The sequence below is a fragment of the Podarcis vaucheri genome (genome assembly GCF_965113315.1).
Source record: "Podarcis vaucheri genome assembly, chromosome: Z".
Lineage (NCBI taxonomy): Eukaryota > Metazoa > Chordata > Lepidosauria > Squamata > Lacertidae > Podarcis > Podarcis vaucheri.
The window spans coordinates 26,349,119-26,373,068 of record NC_138758.1 but is presented as its reverse complement, the minus strand read 5'-3'; the positions used below and the strand labels follow the sequence as shown (position 1 = coordinate 26,373,068).

Below are 23,950 nucleotides of genomic sequence, written 5' to 3'. Positions count from 1 at the left end.
GGTCCAACCCTTTAACCACTGCACCACATTGGCTCATTTCATTTTGGAATTAATGAATAAATGAAGGGGAGTGTAGAAGAATAACCAAGCCAAATGCCCTGCAATATCAAATGTTCTCCAAAAGAATACAGATATATAGATTTCTGATGCCCTGTTTTACCTGCTCACTCAATGTGCCATTGTCTCCCCTTTCAATTTATTATTATCAATAATATGATTTCAAATTATATATGAGCACAATCAACTAGAAGAATTTTGTTCCAGGATCATACATAAGGTAAAAGGTTCCAGGATCATATATAAGGTGAAAGGTAACATACATTAACTATAACAACAAATATTAATTTCCCTCTTTCCTTTTTCCTTTCTCCTTCTCTGATGGAACTCCTATTTGGGGACTTCCCTGGCTTTTTTCTGGCCCACGTAGGACCAGTCTGGATAGCTGGCCTTGGTGAAGAGTTGACGTTTTCATCCCAAAAGTTTTTGATTTGAGTTTCTACTGAAATGAGGCTGCATTTTAATGTTGTACTTAATCTTGTTTTTAAGTTGTATTTTAATCAATTGTTTTTACCAGGTGTTAGCTGCCCTGAACCCAGTCTTGGCTGGGGAGGGCAGGGTATAAATAAAAGTTGTTGTTGTTGTTGTTGTTAAATAAAAGCAAAAGAATTACTATTTGTCTGTTGATTCAAAGAAACGTTTGATAAAGCATAATTCATTGTGGGAGCAAGCTTATGCTTAAGAAGGTGGCATAAAGGAAGCTGGTGTACGTTAACCTGGCGTAAAGTTGCACCAGATCCAAAACCTGTCCAGCAGTGGGGAAGCTGCTGCCACTCTGCCTAACCCTGGCAGAGGTAAATCAATCCTATAAAAGTCCCCAACCTTGGCCCAGCTGGCAATATGCAGGTGTAATTTGCTCATCCAGGGCTCCGCTGGCAAAGATGAGGCAAGTGTAAGTCTCCTTGCAAGGGGCGTGATGGAGGTGTGGTGTGGCATGATTAGAGGGGGAGACTTAGGCTGGATCCTAAGCCTATTCAGCCTAGTCAGATGACTTGGCAACTAGGCCTAAGCCCTAAACCACTATTTTATAGGATGAGCCCATCTGAGCCAGGAATCAGTCAGCTGAGCCAGAGATCAGCTACATCCTAAACTGTTCATCCCTTTGGATCTTCCCACAAGATTGCCCTCTGTGTCTACCAAGTCTATCCAGACTCGGAAGAGAAGTGGGCTGACTTATGGGTTTCCTTTAAGTGCATACAGTGCTGGTGTTCTATAGGCATCTTCCAGTTTTGCTATACACTCAATAAAGTAAAACTAAATGGTATGAAAATTATCTTTAATCCTCCCCTAGATAGTGACATTTTAGTGGTCAATATATTTGAGGTCACCAGAAACCATAACATTTTATAACTATGCTTCTGTAGAGACCCTCCAGATGTTTCCAGTGCCAATAGATTAATATTCTTCAAGTCACTTTTTTTAAAAAAAATCTGACTAAAGTTTTACTTTTCTCATCTTGTTCTAGTTACTTAGCAATGCCAATGAGGGCCTTGGAAATAAGCCCTGTGTTGTTATTGCTCAAGTAGCCATTGCGATCTTCTGTGAGTACCTGCTCTGACATTACACACAACTTGCGTAAGACACCACTTGTGTGAGAAGTCTTTTTCCATGCATCAGCTGGCTCCAAATAACGTATGAACTGGCTGTAAGAAAAGAAACAAAGTTTGTTAGTTTTGTTTGACGGGATTATATGACATGCTTGAACAAACATCCTCTGATAAATGACAATGAACAATTCTTCTGCAAGTATCAAAGGAACCAATTTTTTAAAATGTAAGGGACTAGTTACTTTCAATTTAACTAATTGCATAAGCTGTTGAGTATTCTTAATCATTGTTTAATCTATTAAAGTTGTAAGTCTTTAAGGTGCCATAAAACCCATTTGTTGTTTCTTCTCAGTGATGTCTTTTCTAATGTGAAATCCTTTATATGGTAAGATATCTTAGATGCTGTTTTACAAGGCATGGGAGATCAATTTTTATTTTGTCTTTAAAAGGAATATATGAGAATTAACCTCATTTTCTCCCAAACTCATGTTATAACTCTTTAGTAGGTCTTTTGCATCAGATAAGTTATGGAGGACTTCCAGAGCTTTAACAACAATCACTATTGTTTATTTTATTTATATAGGAGCCATCAATGTATGCTTCACAGGGCAATATAGGCAAAATCTTCTTTCTTTTCTTTTCTTTTCTTTTCTTTAAAGCCCCTTGCACAATGAGCTTATGAACTAAATTGTGAGACAATACAAAAACAATGCTATTTTGTGCTGGATGCAGAATGACATTAGAAGCTTGGTGTTTGGATTTAAAGGAAAGTTGTTCCATGATCTGACCATTGACAGATATGAATGGAGGACAAGCCTATCAGTGGCTACCACCCACAATTGTTGGCTCCACTTCCACTGTGCGGAAAGTGTTCTTGCACTCATGCCCTGCTTGTAGGCTTTCCATGGGCATCTGCTTGGCTACTGTGAGAACAGAGTGTTTGGCCAGCAGGACACTTCTTGTTAGCAAAGCCACAGAAATAAATGGAGTCTGGGGAGAAAAGGCTTGATAGCACCTGATAGTACTGAGTAAACTGAACAAAGCAGTGTATAATTTGAGGGGAAACAAACACAGAGATTTTGTCTTTCTTAATTCAGGCCTTGTACAAAGCAGGAAGACATGAAATCTCCCTCAGAACTATACAGCTAATAAGAGCATGTGCTACCTCAGTGAGGATCATCCCACTCTGCTTGGTTGCTAAGCAACACATCCACCTGTCTCCTTCTAGGCTAATTGACTTAAACACTAACAGAACCAACCCTTAAGTTACAAACTGAATGATCTCAGTTGTTGTACTTCCAACATCTCTTGCCCACTAATGGTTTGGGCTGTGAAGGAGGCAAGAAGGCATCCCCTCAGCTTGGCAACCTGTGCGGGGAAACTGGTCATACTGCCTTAAATCTGTCTCTGTTAGGACCCCACAGAACAAAACAAACAAACAAACAAACAAAAACCCAAGCCGGGGCAGGGGAAAGAGAGAGCAAAATCACAGTGGGTTTTTTTCTTAAATAGAAGAGGTGGTGATAAAGGTGCCCCAGTGATATTTGGTTGCTCAAAGGCCCAAAGAAACCTGGAGCCAGACAGAGAGCATATACAAGGAGCCAGACAGAGAGCATATCCATCATTTGTGTGGGCATATTCTGTCAGAAGATGTGGTGATGGTTACTAGCTAGGCTTTAAATAGGAATTAGTCCATTTAATGGAGGAGGGAGAGAGAGAGATGAATGGCTATTAGTCTTATTAGTCAAACAGAATGCCCATGGTCAGAGTTAGCATGCCACTGGGGTGGGGAGCTGCAGCCTTCATCACCTTCATCAAGGTGATGAAGAGGCATTTGGAACTGACCCACACCAGTCCACCCTCAGTTAACTCCCCACTGTCTGCTTCCTTAATTACAGTTTTGCAGGTGGCTTGGTCTGCCAGTTTCCTCCTCCTCCTTGTAGAACTCTGTAGTGAGGGGGAGGACGTAGACAAAACTAGAGTTAGTTGGTTCTGATTTCAGCACACTAATTAGGGAGTAAGCTCATAAGAAAACAATGATACCTTTGATGATGCATGTACATGACTGCCCCATGGATCCCACTGAGGCAACGAGACAAATTAACTTGTTTGATCGAACTTAGCTAGCACAAGTAACTTCAGCTGGATTAGGACAGGTGTACTAATATTTTTGGGGGGGAAGTTCTTCGATTTGTTCCTCCTTTTTGGTGCCACATAATCACCATGCAAATGTTTGCATTTAATCAGCATCAGTTTGATGTGACATAGTGCTACCAAGGTCATTTTGACATAACTTCAAGGGTATACCTTGTATCAAAGCTGTTTACTCTTTCAAAGCACAAGTAGGCACACACACACACACACACACACACACACACACACATTCTGCATGCAGTCTAGCCTGCTGCTCAAACTCTTGTCATGATGACTCAGAATGAACTTGAAAAGCTCTTGTAGTAAGGTGAGATTGCTTTCTTTTTTCTGCAAGAGCTACTCTGACTCAGTTTCAAGTAATCAAGCACAGAATAGCTGAGTATGTCCTCCAGAAGTTTTGCTAACTTTAGTCTATATTTCCCAAGGGAGTGGCTCCCATCAAAATTAAAAGGTATACTGTGAGGTGACCAGGATGGCTGTCTGCCTGTATTCATACCGACTTTTTCAAACAACAGCAGCTTAGGGCCAAACTAGATGGCATGTTAACAGTATGACTGCATTTCATAAAGACACTGCAATCTCTGCCGTGCCTCCTTTCCAAAAGGAAACGCGAACCCTGACTAAGTGCCTGTGTTACACGCCCCCCCCCCCATTTCTACAGCAGTGCGAGATTTCAGGGGTCCTGGCACTTACCCAGGCTTATCCATCTTAAAACTGATAACATGACAATATCAATCCCTACCCACACCATACACACCCCACAGTCTTGCTGAGCAAAGGGAATTGTCAAGTGAGTTCATTCTACTCCAAACACTATATTAGAATACTGTGTATATATGGTTGCACCCTACAGCTGATTTTGTCAGGGCCAGTGGTATCATTAGGCCAATTAGGCAGCCGTCTAGGGTACAGACCTTAGTGGGGCACAGTACTGGCCTGTTGAGGAGCACAGTTTTAAACAGATTACTTATTACTGCATTTTAAAAAAATAATAATAAATAGTAGTTTCAAGTTCTGTGCTTTTCATTTTTTTTTGTACAAGACACCCATTTTTGAAAATTGAAGTTAGCAATTTCTTGGGGGGTGGAGGAGTTCAAGTAGATAATTTTGCCTATTGAGCAAAATAGCCCGGAACCAGTACAGGATTTGGTTAACACAGAAAATATTACTACACACTACAGTGGTGCCTTGCAAGACAAAATTAATCCGTCCCGCGAGTCTCTTTGTCTTGCAGTTTTTTCGTCTTGCGAAGCACGGCTATTAGCGGCTTAGCGGCTATTAACAGCTTAGCGGCTTAGCGGCTATTAACGGCTTAGTGGCTTAGCGGCTTTAAGAAAAAGGAAACAAACTTGCAAGAACTCGCAAGACGTTTCGTCTTGCGAAGCAAGCCCATAGGGAAATTCGTCTTGCGGAACGACTCAAAAAATGGAAAACTCTTTTGTCTTGCACGTTTTTTGTCTTGCAAGGCATTCGTCTTGCGAGGTACCACTGTATTTACAATACTAGAGAGAGGGCAATGAACCCAAAACTGCAACACCATTTGCTCATATACATCACATCGTTATAACGGGGACTTTAAGTTTGGGCAATTCAGCTAAGGACAGTAGCTCAGGGCTGAGGTCTACCTCAAAAGTACACATGCATTAGAATTGTCTGTCATGTCTCCCTCTGTGGCCTAGATGTGTTTGTGCCCTATGGTACAATGCTACAATCATTAGATAACAGAACATGTTTTTCCACCATAACAGATCTTGTTAAAAATGCATTTGATTACTTTGGTAATTAGAGCTACAACTCATTATTATATAATCTAGTATTCATTTTTTTCTAGATGCTGGAGAAAAGTGAATCTTGAGGAGAATAAATGATTAACAAGAGTAAACAAATGTTGTCCCTGACAACAGAATCACAAGCTACAGTTACTGTAAATATTGAATGGTGCATAGTTCCCCTGTTCTTTCAACCCACTGCAAAATATTTTTTTCCTGTACTTGGTATCATGTTACTGCCGTAACAGTTTGCTCCCCACCACCTGCACGCTCCCCGTGAAAATATTGTGTAGATCTGTGGATATATTTTTGAGAACAGTGGCTGCTAAGGCAAGATGCCAGGGCCCCCCCCTTTTTCACACTAAAAATCTGAGAGAGCTTTGCTCAAATTTCTCACATTGATGGAATATACCACCCCAAGAGCCTATTAGGGTTGAATGATAGGATATAAATGAAATTCTTCTACACATTTCAGTGACAGTACAAAAACCTATTAGTCACAGTTGCAGCACAAGGGAAAAAAACACAGTGATACCTCAGGTTACAAACGCTTTGGGCTACAAACACTTCAGGTTACAAACTCCGCTAACCTGGAAATAGTACCTCGGGTTAAGAACTTTGCCCTGGGATGAGAATGGAAATCGCGTGCCAGCAGCATGGCAGCAGCGGGTGGCCCCATTAGCAAAAGTGCACCTCAGGTTAAGAATGGTTTCTGGTTAAGAACAGACCTCTGGAACAAATTAAGTTTGTAACCTGAGGTACCTCTATATTTGGAAGGGGGGTGACAAAGACTGGGGGGGGGAAGCTTTATCCAAATGAAATTTCTGAAAAAAAAACAAATTTCATATTAACACTTTCATTCTAAACCTGTTTTCTCTGAAGGCCTTTGGATTTTGATGAAGCTAACATTCAAGTAAGCATGCTTTTAGGAGCCCACACGTAATTTGTATGTGAAAAACACCTTCCTTCAAGTATCTGCAGGATCCAACATTTCAAGGGGAGACTATGCCATTGTCTATGCCCACCTGAAATCCTGGGATTTTTTTTCATATGCTCTTTGGGAAACTATCGGGGCAACTCTGCCCAGTCATCAAAATTGGCCCTCAAGGGGTAGTGATAACAGTATGGTCTGCTAGGCTATAAAGGTTTCCCATCCCAATGCAAACTGTCTTGAGTCCTCTCTGTATCCATATCCAACAGAGTAACTAGGACCTTGAAAGGGCCACCAATGCCTACTGTAAACTCTTGGAGGGGTGGGTCCTATCAGACAATTCCTTCTCACTTATAGTACACTAGAATGTACTATGTAGATGTCAAAAGTTGGATATTTAAACTGAAGAAAGGGGGAAAGAGAAAATGCTTAGTATCCTGTAAAGCAATCATGTTTACATGGAAGGAATACAGCAATTACCTGTGTGAACCTGTGTGAGATTTCCCTGCCCCCACCATGCCTGAAGACTCTGTTGCAGTCAATTTCTCTTAGCAGATGGAATGCTCATGATCATTCTACGACATTGCACCAATTCAGCCAAAGGCTTGATAGGCATTTGAAAATCCTCCCTTCGATTAGGTTCTGGAGAGACTGGTTTCATTCAGAAAGTAGATTATTGCAGGGTTTTCAAATGTGCAGCAAGTAACCACACCTGCCCTTGTGGACAGCAGGCTCTAGAACAACTCTAGATTGAAATCAGCATGTTGAGGACAAGCATGAATGATTCTGGATTGGAAAAACTACATTTTTGTGTTATAAACAGGTTCACATGCAGCAGCCTATGCCTTTACTCTAAGGTAGTTGCCCGAAGCTTTCACCTGCTCCCATTTCACAGTGCGTTCTGTACTAATACAAATGTCACAAACATCAATGTATAAGCATAAAGAGAGGCTCCACAGGGCTGTTTATCCTATTAGCAAGTCAGTTTGAGCAGTAGCCCCATTCCCCTATATACTAGCTGATGAAAACAAGCTTCCTGCCAGCCACAAGGGAGCAAATACGCTACTCATGGCTGTGTTCCAACATAGCATGTTCATTTATGCAATGCAGAATAAGGAATGATGACTCAGAGAGCCTTTAAGTAACAACTGTTTATCTGAGCCGCTCCCGAGGTTACCATATGTAGGTACACTCTGCCCAGCACTCAGGTCTACAAGGACCATCCCAGTGTAGTCATAAGAGCCTGGAATGCATAAACAACTTCAAAACATCTGGTGGTGTACCTTTCTGACAATTTGGCGCATGCAAAACTTTGAGTACACAATCATTCTGTGTTCTTTATACACTGGAAAACAATAAATAACACGTATTATTTATTTACAGGGGTATACAGAGACTCTGTATACCCTAGTTAAACTAGGGTGATCTAGTTAAACTAATTAATTGTTATTTGCCCTGAATTAGCAACTTTGCTTTGAGTTTTATCTAGGAAGGAAACACTATTGAGCCCACTATCTTGGCTCACTTTTAAGGTGTGGAGGTGCTTCAGAATCTCCAGTGCTTTATTTATGTTGCATATCACCATCTCCGTATAAAAGGTTTCCCTTTGGATACAAGAAAGAGGAACTTATACTGTATATGGTTCCATAGAATCCAAGAAGTTGTTACAATGCTGTGTGGATTTGTTTCAGACCCACATGTTTTAATAACCTCTCCCTGACGCAACATCTTTACTCAATACTACTATGTTACATCTGATGGTGTTGGTTTAGCAATGCTGACCTGATCCAGGTTGCTGAGACAACCTGTATAACATCCAAAGTCACACACCAAAACAACTCTGCAAGTCATGATATTATGCAATGCAGTGTCACTGAGCCTCATCCTAAATCTTTATATATAGCATAGAATATCTCAAAAGATATTAAATGGGAGGGGCTAATTTCACAAAGCATGTTAGTAAATCTTCAGAGTTTGGAGTTATTAAGTATCTCTCAAATGACTAGAAATTCATAACTCTTTCAAAAATGTATTTGCAAACACATTTTGTGTATAAGTGAAAGGGGTTGAAAACATCTTCCTATTAGCACCACTACCACAATGGGTTTTGCTTCCAGTGTAACATGTTCTTCCTCCTCCTCCTCATTAGTACTACTAGTAGCAGCAGCAGTATATTTGTACCCCATCCATCTGCCTGGGTTGCTCCAGCCACTCTGGCCAGCTTCCAACAAATTATAAAAACAGAGTAAAACATCAAACATTAAAAACTTCCCTGTACTGGGCTGTCTTTAGATGTCCTCTAAAAGCATCTAGTTGTTTATCTGCTTGACATCTGATGGGATGAAACCACTACCAAGAAGACCCTCTGCCTGGTTCCCTGTAACTTCATTTCTTGCAGTGAGGGATTCGCCAGAAGACCCCTGGAGCTGGACCTCATAGCTATCCATGGAGGACATCTCCATCTTCCCCCAGGACATCTCTATCAGCTACATCTGGTACACTGGCTGAGATCCTACCTGCCCGCGGACTGTCTCTTCAGAGTAGTGCATGCTCTGGTTATCTCCCACTTAGACTACTGTAATGCGCTCTGCGTGGGGCTACCTTTGAAGGTGACTTGAAGCTACAACTACCCGTAATCCAGAATGCAGCAGCTAGACTGGTGGCTGGGAGTGGTTGCCGGAAACATATAACACAAGTCCTAAGCACAATGGAAACAGTAATAACAGTACAATCCAATGCATATTATTAATGCAGAAGTGCATCCCATTGCATTAAGTAAGGCATTTTCCAAATAATGGTATGCATGGAGTTGTAGCCTGAGCTTTATCAATAATTTAAACCATCTACCTTTACGAAAGCCTATTTTCAACACTTCATCTTACATTCCCAACATTTTATCATATCTGATATAACCAAGAAACAAAATGTAAGATTGGAGTAGGTAGATGAAGGATGGTTTCAGCCAGAAGTGGGTTTACTTTCCTTTACTTTCCTCCATGCAAATGAACAGCTGTTATTTACTCATATGAGGACACTGTTGAAATAACTATGTGCCCTCCAACCCTTACAGTGGGTGACCTAGTTCTCACTGATAGGGATTGGGCATGAGGTGTACTGTGACCCTATGGTCCCTGCACCTGTTAATCCCCACTCCTCTATCCCTCCACACACATACTTCTTGTAATGACAATGGGCATTCTGCTACTAACAAATAACTGCCTTCCTAATGAAGATCTGTAAATAAATATATTGTATTGTTCAGACAAATAATTTAATTTAGGGGGTGGGAATTGTTTAAATTGTTTTTGTTGGTTTTTGCTTTGTTTTGTTAGTCCATGTAGCATTTTTGTGATGTATTTGTATTGTTTTTTCTCTTTTCTTTTTTGTTTGTAGTGTTGTGTTGAAAATGTTGAAAAAGTAATAAATATCATTTAAAAAAATAATTTAATTTAGTGATAAGGCAACATCATTTTCTCAAGTGTATATGTACAATAAAGCTGTCAATACACTAAATTCAGTTTAAGGGGGGGAAACCTGACACATCACTATTTAAAGATCCTTCTCTAAAATCATATGCTTCTGAGTCATCAAAAACTCTCAGGTGTTGGTCTCATAGAAGTTGCCAACTTCCATGGGATTCACATGATTTCAATGTGTCTTCACATTCACAAACTCCCTGCACGTAGAAAACTAAGCTAGAAACTTTCTCCCCTCAGAGCCATCTTCCATGTGCATGAATTTTGCTCTTTCTGATAGGAGTACTTCACCATGTAAGTGCCCACTTGTAGTCTGAAATGGTACAGCATTTATCTTCTATAGCTGAGACCTGTTACAGGGTGGATCAATAAATTTTCAGTAGTGGTGCACTGTCTACCATCTAGGATTCCTTTCACACACACCCTGACTTTATTAAAGTTTGAAGGAAAATATACAACAGTTAATATTAACTATCCAATATATTTTTATCAAAGATAAATGAAACTAATCTGAATGAAAACCCAAACCCAAAGGGAGGGGAGAGAGAGAGAGAGAGAGAGAGAGAGAGAGAGAGGAAGGAAGGAAGGAAGGAAGGAAGGAAGGAAGGAAGGAAGGAAGGAAGGAAAGTGGGAGAAGACAACTTCTGATTCTTTGTCAGCTATATATAGTAAAATTATTCAAAACATCCACTCCAAGATAATACTCAACAATTCCACTTTGCATAAACCAGTATTTTCTTCAATCCTCAAACCCAGATATCATAAGTTCATTTTCTTTTTTGCACAAAAAGTCTATAAGGGGTTCCATCTGAATCCCTTTCCAAAAGAGTTCAGTTTATCACCTACATGGTATATAACTGGATTTTTTTTTCCTTTGGCATTCTTATTTCTGGAATGGGGATGATTATCTGTTTGTCTAGTTTAAAAACAGAATGCTGCTTTTCTTATCTTTGTATGTGTCTGCGTGATTTATTGTTTCGTATGTTTATTTATGAGTATTTTTACTCTATATGTCTTCAATCCTCCCTTCCTTCCTTTTTCATCTGATAGATTCAAAGATTTCCCTCACAAAGATCTATATTATCTAAAAGATTCTTTGTCTTTTGTAGCTGTTATGTATTCAGTGGTTATGTTCACCTGAGCTTGAGTCTGGAGCCCCTGTGTTCTAAATAGATACATGATATCCAATCACATAGCATTATCAAGGTTTTGGCTATTGGCATTGGCTCTTAAGTTCTGAGTTACAATTCACAGCTTGGAATTTTTGACAGCCAGTCACATTGAGAGTGGGAGTGGCCCAGGCTTTCAGAAATACATTTAAGCAGTTGCTTTCCCCAGTTCAGTTATGTTAGCTCAAGTCTCTTGCTATTATCATTGTGTCTGGCCTCATAGAAACCCATGTACACTTCACTGGCTACAAGCATGGGATGCTAGGCTAGTTATGCAGCCCTGGCTGGCTTCCACAAGCTGAAATCACTGCTGGGGAACTGTCACCTCAACTGAGCTGAAGCACAACTGGGGACTTGCCACCTGAGCCGGCTGGAATCACTGACTGCAGCCACAAGGCAGGTCACACAGAGCAGACCTCATGGCCACCCAGGACCACATCAAGCAATTTGACCCCACAGTCCCAGGGAAATGGGACTCCTATGCCACCAAGCTTGAGTTTTTCCGTGTGGCCAATAACGTGACCGACCCTGTACTGAAGCGAGCCATGCTGTTCAGTGTGTGTGGGCCTGCCACGTTCAAGATTCCCCAGGCCCTCGAGGCCCCAACCAAGCTAAGTGAGATGACATTCAACACAACAATGCTGAAGTTGAGGACACACTTCGCTTCCCAGCCATTGGAGATTGCTTGCCAGCACGAGTTCTACAAACGAAACCAGGCCTCAGGCAAATCCATAGAGGCCTTCATCACAACCTTGCGGCAGGACACCCACCACTGCAACTTCAGCAATCTGGAGATAATGCTCCACAACCGTCTTGTGTGCAACCTAAGGGATGAGAAGCTACAACAGCGCATTTTTGCAAAGAAGGATCTAGCCTTCCAGGTTTCCTTAGACGAGGCCCTCATGGCAGAGACAGTCAACAAGATGATGAGAGAGATTCGCCAAGTGCAAAGCCCAACCATGGCATGGAAGGCCGAAGCAGTGCACTCAGAGAAGATTGTAGACAGTGAGGAAGGTGAGGAGGTCCGGAGACTGTGCCTTGGCTTGTCCAAGTGTTTTGGCCAACAGAGAGGTGCAGAGGTGAATTGCACCAGTTGCGGGGGCCAGCATGAATGCCAGTCGTGCCATTTCTGTGATGTTCAGTGTTGGGAATGTGGGGAAACTGGCCATATTGAATGCACCTGCCAAATGAAGGAGCAGTGGGACACTCCCTGGCGTCCAACTTTAGGGACTGGGGATGGTCACTGCGGGACTCCAGGTGCAATAGAATGCCATGCCATATCGGAGTGTACCTGCACACAGGAGCCAGCTGCCACATCTATCCAGAATGCACAGCCAATCTGCGAGAAGATTCGAGTAGCCGTGATCATCCAGGGAACCCCATGCGAAATGGAGGTTGACTCCGGGTCAGCACTCTCTGTTATTTCTGCTGAGACATACCATCACATCTGCCAGAAGGGAGGAGCCCCCTGTTTGCAGCCCTTTGAGGTGATCCTGACAGACTTCCAGGGGAAGCAAGTGCCCATTCAGGGCATTGGCACGTTCACTGTCCAATTTAAGCATTTTAGCGGACCACTGCAGCTGGTAGTTGTCAAAGGCCACCACACCAGCCTACTTGGCCTCAACTGGTTTGACGCACTGGGCATCCATATCACTGGGGTCCAGCACATAGGCCAGTCCAGCTATGAGGCCATCTTTGATGAGTTTGCAGCCGTGTTTGATGTGTCACTGGAGTGCTACAAGGGCCCACCGGTCGCACTGAGTCTCAACCCAGCTGTAGTACCGATCCGCATGAAGGCTCGGCAGGTGCCATTTGCCCTGAAGCCCAAGATTGATGCAGAGTTGGATCACCTCATCAAACAAGGCGTCATTGAGCCAGTCCTGCATGCTCAGTGGGAAACCCCAATTGTCACTTGCCTCAAGGCAAATGGGAATGTGAGGATCTGTGCTGACTACAAGTGCACCCTCAACAAAGCCTTGCAGCAGCATGCGTATCCTGTTCCAGTCGTGAGTCACCTTCTTGCATCGCTGGCCAGTGGGAAAGTCTTTGCAAAGCTCGACTTGACCCAGGCATATCAACAACTCCCAGTTGACGAGGCCACCTCTGAGGCACAGACTATCGTGACCCACCACGGGGCTTTCCGTGTCAAGAGACTACAGTTTGGTGTCAGCGTGGCCCCAGGCCTCTTCCAAAACCTCATGGAAGATGTCCTGAAGGGTCTCCCTGGAGTAATTCCATATTTTGGTGATGTCCTCATTGCGGGGGAGTCCGAGACAGAACTTGCATGCCGTCTTCGAGAGGTTCTGTGCCGTTTTCAAGATGCCGGCCTAAAGGTGAAGAAAGAAAAATGCCAGCTGGGGGTGCCCGAGGTTGAGTTCCTCGGGTTCCTGATCAACGCTGATGGCATCCACCCCACCCCAGCAAAGGTAAAGGCCATCCATAGTGCTCCACCGCCACGCTGTAAGCAGGAGTTGCAGTCCTTCCTGGGCCTGTTGAACTTCTACCACTCTTTTATTCCACATAAGGCGGCCACTGCGGAGCCCCTGCACCAGCTATTGAACAAGAAAGCTCCTTGGATCTGGGGCTGTGCTCAGGACACTGCTTTCAATGCTGTCAAACACCTGCTCTCCTCTGACAGTGTCATAACCCATTTCAATGAGACCAAGCCTGTTGTGCTTGCCTGTGATGTCTCCCCATATGGAATCGGTGCAGTCCTCAGCCACCAGTTGCCGGATGGACGGGAGGCCCCTATTGAATTCTACTCCAGGACCTTGTCATCAACGGAATGCAATTATGCCCAGATCGACAAGGAGGCCCTGGCTGTCGTGGCAGGGGTGAATAAGTTTCACAACTACATCTATGGCCACCACTTCACAATTGTGACTGACCACAAGCCTCTGCTGGGCCTTTTTGCTCCTGATCGGCAGACTCCTCAGATCCTGTCCCCAAGGATGCTAAGGTGGTCCATCTTTCTCAATGCATATGACTACACACTTCAACACCGTCCCAGCAAGAGCTTGAGCCACACAGCTGCCCTAAGCCACCTGCCATTGCCAGACATAGACGCTGATCCGTCCCCAGCCCACAGCGTGATGCTGCTGGAGACTCTGCCCCAGCCACCGCTTCACACCACAGATGTTGCCATTCACTCAGCAAAAGATCGCACCCTCTCCCGTGTCCTCAACTGGGTGTGGAGAGGGTGGCCAGTGAGTCACCTTGATGCCAAGTTCTCTCCATTCATCTCCCGGCAACATGAACTGTCAGTTCACAAGGGATGCCTGCTGTGGGGGAACCGGGTTGTGATTCCTGCTAAGCTGCAGACCAGAGTGCTGGAGGCTCTGCATGTGAGTCACCCAGGTATCGTCCGCATGAAAGCTCTGGCCAGGAGCTATGTCTGGTGGCCAGGCATTGATGCGGAATTAGAAGAATGGATCCGGTGCTGCCAGACCTGCCAAGAGTTCCGACCGGCCATGCCCCAGTCCCTGATCCAGCCGTGGGAGATGACGCGAAAACCATGGTCAAGACTCCACATTGATTTTGCTGGCCCGCTCCAAGGTCAGACATTCTTGATCATTGTGGACGACTTCTCAAAGTGGCTTGAGGTGGTGCCAGTCTCAGCGATGAACTCCAAGGTCGCCATCTGGGCCCTGAAGTGGGTCTTCACCACACATGGCCTGCCAGACATCATTGTGTCCGATAATGGAGCACAGTTCACATCGGCTGAGTTCCAGAAATTCATGGCTGACAACCTAATCCAGCATGACAGATCATCACCATTTCACCCATCAACAAACGGACAGGCCGAGAGAATGGTGAGGACCACCAAGGAATCCCTCACCCGGATTGTCCAGGGGGACTGGAACCAGCGCTTAGCAGATTTCCTGCTGCAGCAGCACATCACGCCCTGCACTGCCACAGACCGAAGCCCAGCAGAGCTCCTCATGAACCGGAAGCTGGCATCGCTCCTGGATCGGCTGCACCCCAAGCTTGCATCTGATTGGCCTCCAGGCCAGGAGCCTCCAGCGGCCCCCATGTTCTTCACCCCAGATGACCCTGTCTACACCCAGAACTATGGAGATGGCCTTGCCTGGATCCCTGCTGCTACCAGGACAACTTGGCCAATCTCTTACAAGGTTGCCATGCCAGACAGTCAGGTCCACCGCCAGCATGTGGACCAAGTGTGGCACCACCTAACTGATGCCCCAGCTCCAGCTGCCACCACCACACCAAAGCACAGGGATGAAGTGAATGATCAGCTCAGCTCACAGGCTGATGCACCCAAGGAGGACCCTGTGTTCCCAGGAAGTACAGAGGAATGGGGCCCTGGCACTGCACCGCCAGACAGCACCAAGGCAACAACACTGGTGACACCCATGACACCAGCTCCAGCACAATCTCTAAATGACCCAAGGGAGCGAGCTCTGCCGCTCTCATAATCTTGAGGACTATGTGTGTTGATGGGGGTTAGGGTTCGTGCCTAAGGGGAAGGGAGTGTTATGTATTCAGTGGTCTATGTCCACCTGAGTTTGAGTCTGGACTAAGGATTCTGAGTCCCTCTCTTCTGATTCAGTACATATCCATTATCAGGGTTGGGGCTACTGGCATTGGCTCTTAAGGTCCAAGTTACGATTCACAGCTTGGGGGTTTTGACAGCAAATCACGTTGATCATTTATTTCAGTAATTCAACTTAAAAAATGAAACTATTATAGGAGATAGACTCATGACATGCAAAGCATGGTATATCAAGCCTTTATTTGCTATAATTGTAATGATCATGGTGTATAGCTGATGAAAACCCCAAATTAACAATCTCAGGGCCCAAACCAAGTACTGAGTACATATGCATGCTTCTACTTCTCAGAGGTGCAATATTGCTCTATTTGCAGTCTTTGTTTTGCTGATTTCATTTAATATTCTAATTTTCTGAGATTGTTAATTTGGGGTTTCTGCTTATTAAAACAATGCACTTTCAAGTCAGATATTTGACAAATCTTCCATCTGCCTCATTAAGTGTCACCTTCACAGAACGCTTTCAATCCATGCCCTTATCGGTCATAGATGGATGATACAATGGAATACCTTTTGAAGAGAGACTCTGTCTGTATGGGCAACAATTTGTAGAGGACATTTGCCATTACTTACTACAATGTCCACTATACACGAACCAAACAAATTGATTCATAAAACTGCTTTTCATGAAGAAAACAAATCTGACCAGGGTGGAGAGGGTGAAATGGCTGCTGAGTGATACTGATGGCTTTGTGACTTTTAAGGTGGCTCTCTATGCCACCTTATAAGGCAGCTAGGAAGATTAGTAATAAAGAACTGGATGGGCTAGAGGTCAATTGCAAAAGAGTCTCTGAAATCTAATCTGCACATTTTATTTGAGAATTACTTTTTATTCTGTGTAATAAGAAATTTTGATAGATTTAATCATGGTTTTACTGCATATGTAGAGACTACTGTCTGCTTGTTTTTCTTCTTTCTTCTTTGGACGTTGCCATGGCCTTTGGCTAGTGCAATGATATGATATGATATGATATGATATGATATGATATGATATATGATATGATATAATACATATAATAATATAGTAATATAAGCAGTTGCTTTGCCTTTGTTGTTCAGTTATGTTAGCTCAATAAAGTCCCTTGCTGTTATCACTGTGTCTTGCCTCGTAGAAACCCATGTACACTCCAGTAGTTTCTCTAGTTTGTTAGGAAAAGGGGTGCATACACCCCTATCTTGTTGTGCTGTTTCATAACCATCTATAACAAATTTTCAAAAGCTTTATGGTTTGCAAAATTGACAATATGGTAGAATGCAGTCATAGAATATGCTTTTATGGTCTTATTCACAAAGCGTTTTCACATTAACATGATTTTCTTTTTATAATATATATACTATAATTCTAACTTAATGATAATGACAATTAGTGATACCATAAACTAAGCACTATATGACAAATCTCTCACCCCACAATTTGAAAAGCAGAACTCATTATTTTAAATTTAATGTTACCTTTCTTGGGTTGACAAAGAAAAACTAGAACCACACACTTTATCAGTTGTTATTAAATTGTTTTGCACTCTCCGTGCAGTTATATGTAGGGTTTTCACCACAAACATAAGATCTGGAGTGATGTCACAATATAGCAATTAGAATCAGGGGTAATGGCAGCTTTCCATTTTTAGCAAGAGTTCAAGCTGTGCATCACTTTGATGTTTTTCCTACATCTATATATTAAGTAGCTCACTATAGTAAATTATGCTAAATCTTGGTAGCATATACAAGAGACATAAGGTTAGAAAGTCAAATATTTTTCAAAACCTTGTTTCTTTTTGCCTCATGTATAGGTAGCACCTTTTGATGAAACTGCGGGAGGCAGTAGAAGAAAGGAGTGCCTGGCGTGGTCTGGTCCATAGAGTCACAAAGAGTCGGACACGACTAAACAACAATAGGTAGCACCTTCTCACTTCAGGAAAAGAAGTGTCGGATGGGGATTGTAGTGTTATTAGAATAAGAGGGCAATCTTAAGGCAAGAGCACCTTAGGATGCTAAAATCTCCAGCTCAGTCAGTTTTAAGTCTTCAACCCCAGCTTAGTCAAAAATATGCTGGAGTAGCTTGCTCATCCCAGCTAAGCCAAGGCTGGTGTAAGTCCTCCAAAAGGGGGGAAGGTGAGACCGGGGGTGGGTGGAACTGAGGCTGGATCCTAAGCTTGTTCAGCTTGGTCATGTGACTGTGAATCTGGCACAAAATGTTATTTTAAAGGCTTGTTTTCTCTCTGTCAGGGTTAAACAGAGCAGCAGCCTTGCTGCTGGATGGGGTTTGGATCTGATATGACATTACATCAGCTGAACTTACAATGGCTTCAGGTTGATGTGCATAACAATGCTCCCTATATTGCAAGAGCAGCATGCCTTAAGAAACTGAATGTGGAGGGACCTGCCCTTTTAAACAATGAAAAAATGGTAAGTCTGGCTGCTCAAACTACCATACTTTTGACCCTTCTCTCCCTTTTCAAAATCTCTTCTTTCTTACCTGCAAATATTATAGCTTTCCTACCATTGGTATTAAGGTGAAGCACTGTGCCTAGTGTATTAAGAATCACATGGTGCTTGGCAATCCTATGGTCACACCATGCTGGTGGCCAACTTACACCAGTGTAACAATGCCAGGGTAGCATAGTTGAAACTTTATTGACCCCAGCCCCAGCAGCAAAGTTGAAATAAAACAATGTAACAAACAGCAGTGAACATAGCAACTTCATTGGCCACTTCCTTAGTGACCATAGCACCACCAATGACTCCCACCAACCTGAGAGTAGTATGTCAACAATGTCTACAGGCATTAAAACACCCAGGCATGAAAGCAACCAACCCATGCACGCCAAGGGGGAAATACTCCCATAAAACCATTGTCCCACATTACTTTCCACAGCAGTATTCCACTGGTACGAGAACGAACCTCCAAAATAAGGCTTCCGTCTGGAGGTCCCTGCACACAAGTTAAAACTAACACTGGGCCAAATTCCCCTCCTGGAAAATGGGGGAGGGGACAATTTTGTGCTATTTTGTGCAGTGAGGGAGAAATGTATCCAAACTTTTTAGGATTCATGCACCTTCCTTGTTTTTGCAGAAAGTGTTGTTGGGGAGACACTGTCGAGAGAACCTTGCACTGCTTACTGCCAACCACACTTCCCAGAATGCCTCAGGAATAATGAAGTGCAACATGGCATTACTCTCAAGGCATTCCACGAAGTGCAGCTGACAAACAGCAGGGGAGGGAACCTTACACTGTCATGAGCAGTATGAGTCATTTTTAAGTTAACAAACAAGAAGAAAATGGAAAATCCTTTGGGAAATCATATGGTTAAGTAAGGTAACCAGAAACCTGCTCCTGAAAATTTGGAGAAATTTATTTTCTCCACATATTTTCAAGATGGGCTGATGCCTAAGGGGGTTTAGGATTTGGACTAAGCCCATACATTTCCCTGTGTCCATAGAACTGTCCATTTTATCCTATTTGGAAGAGTGAGCAACAGTAACCTTCTACAGTACCTTGATCACTTAAACAGGTGGGTAAAATGCACACATTCCCTCTAACTGTATCCCTTTCAGTACTTTTAAAACTAAAATAATTATGTAAGATTACATATAGTTTACTGACTTGCTTGATAAAAATATGATTTGTGTAATCCTTGTGACTGTAAACAGGAAATGCTAATAAAGCATTTATCTTCCTGATAGGTAAAAGCAGGTCTGTCATAGTGACTGTCAAAACAAACCAGTGGACTCAGATGAAAGAGCAAGTAAACAAATATTTTCTGGGAAATTTCTTCCACATTGCCTTCAGCAAAAATTCAGTTCTTGTAGCAGACAAAACAAAATCAATTTTATCCACAAAAACCAGTCTCTTTCTTTCCCAGTGTTTGTAAAACTGTATCATTTGCTCTGCAAATCAGTAACAATAATGAGTGATTCTCTTCTAAATGTTCATATAATTTCTCATCCTTATAATAAATTTCATGTGTTATTGTCTTTTCTGAAGATACCTTGCTTATGTTTACTAATAAAAAAAACCTTCGTAATTTTTAAATTTTCAAGATGCCTTTTCTGGGATGCATTTGATATTTGAGTATGTACTGGATGAATAAAGGAAGCAGAAAAGGGGTGTGTTAGTAGTAGAACCACATTCTACTATTTTCACACAGTGCATAAATACTAAGCAGCTCCCCAAGAGCTTCATCCACAGTACATTCTTATGGACTATGTATTAATCAGGAATTTTTTTAGACCTTTAACAACTTTGGCTGCAATCTTTTACACACATTTAAAACTCCCCTTGAATCCAATGGGACTTAATCCTGAGTAAGACAGCAACTGGAATTTAAGTGATACAAAGTTCTGTAATCACTTTATTATAAAGTATAGTAGACTGATTAGAGAATCCACTGTAGGAAGTAGCATTCATTTTCTTCTGTGAAGCGCTTAAATGTCATTCTGTTAGCAAGCTGATGGAAGCAAACTACTTCTCCCAACTAAGAATGGCTAGTATAATGCACAACATCAACATTTTTCAAAATGAAGCCATTACACCTTTAAAATATTATTTCAAAATGGTGACACAGAAACACATGTAATACTGCACATAGGCAGCATGTTAGCATCACATTAGTTCAAAATAAAAAGAAAAGCTACAGATGGCAGCATATCTACTCATTGCAGGGGGTTGGAATAGATGACCAACGAAGTTGTTTCCAACTCTACAATTGTATGATTCCCTTAAAAGACCCAGGGAGCAATTCTAAAACCTGTTTAGGTTCAATTGATATAAAATTTTGCTGCCATCTACAGAGATGCCTCAGCTCTCCCACATGGATACAGCCCTGGTTCTTCAGCTTCACCTGTAGACAAATGGAAAGCTGTGTGAGAGCATAACTTAAGAGCCTTCTGTCCCTTCACTGTTCATAGTAAAAGGTAAGTTGTAGTGGTTGTGTTAAATGGAACAGTACAGTTTGAAAGGCAAGCCAGATTCTTGCTGGAGAACCAACTCTGAACCTATTCATTGTAGGCAGGTACATGAACAGGACTTTCATCTTTCTCCTTTTGTAGGAAGTCATAAAACAGAACAATAGTGTACTCATATCTGATAGCCAGAGTGACATATTAGTTTGAGTATCAGGCAAAGACCAGGGAGATCCAGGTTCAATTCTCTCTTCAACCATGAAGCTTACTAGATGACCTTGTACCAGTCACTACCTCCCTGCCTAATCTACTGCACAAAGGTGTTGTGAGAATAAATGAGTAGGGAAAAGCTTTGTAAACAACATCATGTTCCTCAAAGGAAGGCAAAAAATAAATATATGAACCTGCTTTCAGCTGTTAATAAATTTATTTCCAAACTGTCTGCAGTAACTCAACACTGTACAAATATAAAACTTCTAAAGTACAGCATCCTTTTGGAAGTCCTTACTTGCCCCTGAAATCTTGAAACTTGAGTGTGAGAAACTTGGGACTGAATATGCCATTTAAAATTGATTCCTGAATGTGCACATTAACTATCTGAATCTCAAAGGCACATAACACAAGCATTGCTTTTGCATTTTGTACCTTAGTTTGTAAAAAAATTGTCAGGATCAAGCAAACACTCTAATTGCAAATGATGAGTTATATTATAAACATACAAATGTTCATTGTGATCTCTCAATCTGGGTGGAGAGGAAAATAAGTTTTCTTCCTCTTAAATAATAATTTGAACTGCAGATCTTCCAATGAAACAAATTAGCCACAAATCAAGGATGAACAAAAGGAAGTACTACTTGCATAGCATATAATTTGTAAAATTCACTGTCATAAGATGTGGTGATGCCTAGAATTGTAAAGGGGTTTAGACAAATGCACAGAGCATAATGGCTGTATGCAACCTCAATGTTCAGGAGCATTATTGCTTGGGCTGCATTCAAGCCATACATTTAAAGCACATAATTTCCCTCAAATAATCCTGGAAACTTTAGTTTACTCATCACAGAGCAACAATTCTCAGTAATCTGAACAAACCAATTTCCAAGATTCTTTGGGAGGAAATCATGTGCTTTAAATGTATGGCTTGTATGCAGCCATAAGGTATGTTTCTGGGAAGCAACAATGGCCGAATGTTGCTGCCATTATGCTGTGCTTGTGGGCTTCCCAGAGGCATTTGCTAGTGGGGTGGTGCTGCTGAACTAGGTTGGAATTTAGTCAAATCTAGCAGAGCATTTACATTTGTAATCATTTTAATATCCAGGACTGATAGATTTGCATTTACATTGCATTTTTGGGGAGCCCATTGAAAATGGCTGTGAGGGTGGCATTTGAACTTGTAGAATACAGTGGTTCCCTAAAATATAGAACAGTGCAATCATAACCATCTCTATTGTGAAGTCTTCCTGATTACAATGGGGTTTATTCCATCAAGGATTGCTACCTAAATATGTCTTCCCAAGTACTTTCCACAAAGTGATATCCTCTTCGTGTTCTGTTCAACCTTTTTACCTCAGATCTTATTTTACTCCTTAATATCACCTCCCACATTCTACACTACAGATACAAAATCAGCTTGGGAAGGGTGATCAGAATAATTCACTACTCTGAACAAATCTGCAGCTTCTCAGATGTATTGTTTTGAGTGCTTTAATTAATTTTGAATTTAAATTCTGAGGTTATTTTTTCAAGAATAGCTTTTAAAAAAGCAACACTTAAAAAAACCGAAAAGCAAACATATCTGGTAACACCACATCTACAAAGAAAGCTCCTAATGATTAAAATATGTCTTTGCTATGAGCTTTTAGCCTAGGCAAATGACACAGCCCTATGTTAGGACACAAGGCTAAGTTCAGGAATCATGTTTCTTTTCTGTTTCCTTCCCATTTTTATGATATTGTTACACAGGTTAATAAGCTCCTCTTCTTGTTTGTTGTTATCCTGAAAAATCCCCCATCCTGAGGTAAAATTTTACTCCCACCTACCTGCTGCATGAAGGCAGATATTGCCCCATCTGAAGCAAATTTCTTCCCATCTACCTATTGCGTGAAGACAGATATTGCCCCACTTGAGGAAAATTTACTCCCCTCTACTTGCCGTGTGAAAAAAGGTACAGTATTGCCCTACCTGATGTAAATTTCCTGCTGTGTGAAGAGAGAAATCCCCCTCCCTTCTCCCCCCCCTTGAGGTAAATCGTCCCTCCCCATCTATCAACTGCGAAGGAAATGCGCGCTTGCTGTTTATGAGGGAACACCATCGGAAACAAGTGCTGAACTACATCCGCTAATTTCGGGGACAGGGGTGCACCCCCTCCCCCCCCCCCGCGGCCTGAGGGGCGTGGCTGTGGCGGGCGGGAGCGGTTCGGAGAGCCCCCGGCACTCCAGGCAACGTGGACGCGCCTCTCCCCCCCCCCCCGCTCCTCCACAGCAGCGGCAGCTGGGACGGTTAATTTTGCACACATCCCTCCTGCTCCTCCAACGGTCGCCCGCGCGCTGACGAGTTGTTTACTTCCTCAGCGGCTCCACCCCTCCACCTCCCCTCGGCTCTCGCGCTCGCCGATTGGCTCTTCCTTTGGCCAACCACGACGCCTCTCAGGTCATCAAACCTGTATGGGGCGGGGAGTGCGGTCGTAGGGAGGGAGGGGGATTACAGGAGTGCCTAAAAAAAAAGAAAGAATAGCAGCAGTATAAGAAAGTGAACCTTCATTTCTTTAACGCTGATTGGGCAACTCGTGGAAGCAGCGAGGGCTGATTGGTAGATTACGGTGCTACTCATTTTCATCCCTTGTGGCCTTTTCTGTGTATGTGTTGTTTTTCACTCATTCCTCTGTACACGCAGGCATTGAAGGGTCCCCGCCTCCGCCCGGCGTATGTTTCAGTGTGTGAGGCAGTGATTGGCCGACTCCCAGAGCCCGCCTCCCACTTCTCCCCCCTCCTTCTCCCTTTCCCCCTCCCACCTTCTCACACACAAACACATCTTCACTGCATCCCGCGCCCAGCCGCCCGCTATTAATTACCTTCGCCTCTCATTTGTCCCGCCTCCCGCCTATCATTATGAAAGGCACGCGCACGCACACAACCCGCCGACCGGGAGTGGGGTGTGCGTGGCAGTGACTGCGGATTGGACCACTTGCGAAGCGGACTTCATCTCCGATTGGTTCCTCGCCCGCCGGCTCCTCCATTCTCAGAACTTTGCTCTCCGGCCCACCACACACACACACACACACACACGCAAACACACACACAGCCCCGCCCCCGGGCTGAACGAAGCACCGCCTCTCGCTGGAGCGGTTTTTTTTGGCTTCTTTTTCTTTTCTTTTTTTTT

At 42.9% G+C, this 23,950-nt stretch overlaps 2 long non-coding RNA genes across 5 annotated transcripts in view; one reads left to right on the top strand and one right to left on the bottom strand.

The window, feature by feature from the left end:
* Positions 1-19,703, top strand: part of LOC309524211 — a 40,015-nt gene extending 20,312 nt beyond the window's left edge. Inside the window, exons 2-5 of one of the 2 annotated variants that reach the window (XR_014215853.1) lie at positions 17,461-17,565; positions 17,897-18,076; positions 19,111-19,182; positions 19,355-19,703. This is a non-coding gene — a long non-coding RNA (uncharacterized lncRNA). Of the gene's footprint in view, positions 1-17,460; positions 18,077-19,110; positions 19,183-19,354 lie in introns of both variants that reach the window. The other variant, XR_014215854.1, reaches the window with a different exon arrangement.
* Positions 1,485-23,867, bottom strand: LOC309524214. Of its 3 annotated transcripts, none has more exons than XR_014215858.1 (2): positions 23,327-23,867; positions 1,485-1,700 (listed from the first exon to the last, which is right to left on the bottom strand). It is a non-coding gene; the product is annotated as an uncharacterized lncRNA (long non-coding RNA). The 3 variants fall into 3 exon arrangements; XR_014215859.1 differs by lacking the exon at positions 23,327-23,867 and adding an exon at positions 22,612-23,040; XR_014215860.1 differs by lacking the exon at positions 23,327-23,867 and adding an exon at positions 3,414-4,930.
* Positions 23,868-23,950: the final 83 nt, after the last annotated feature.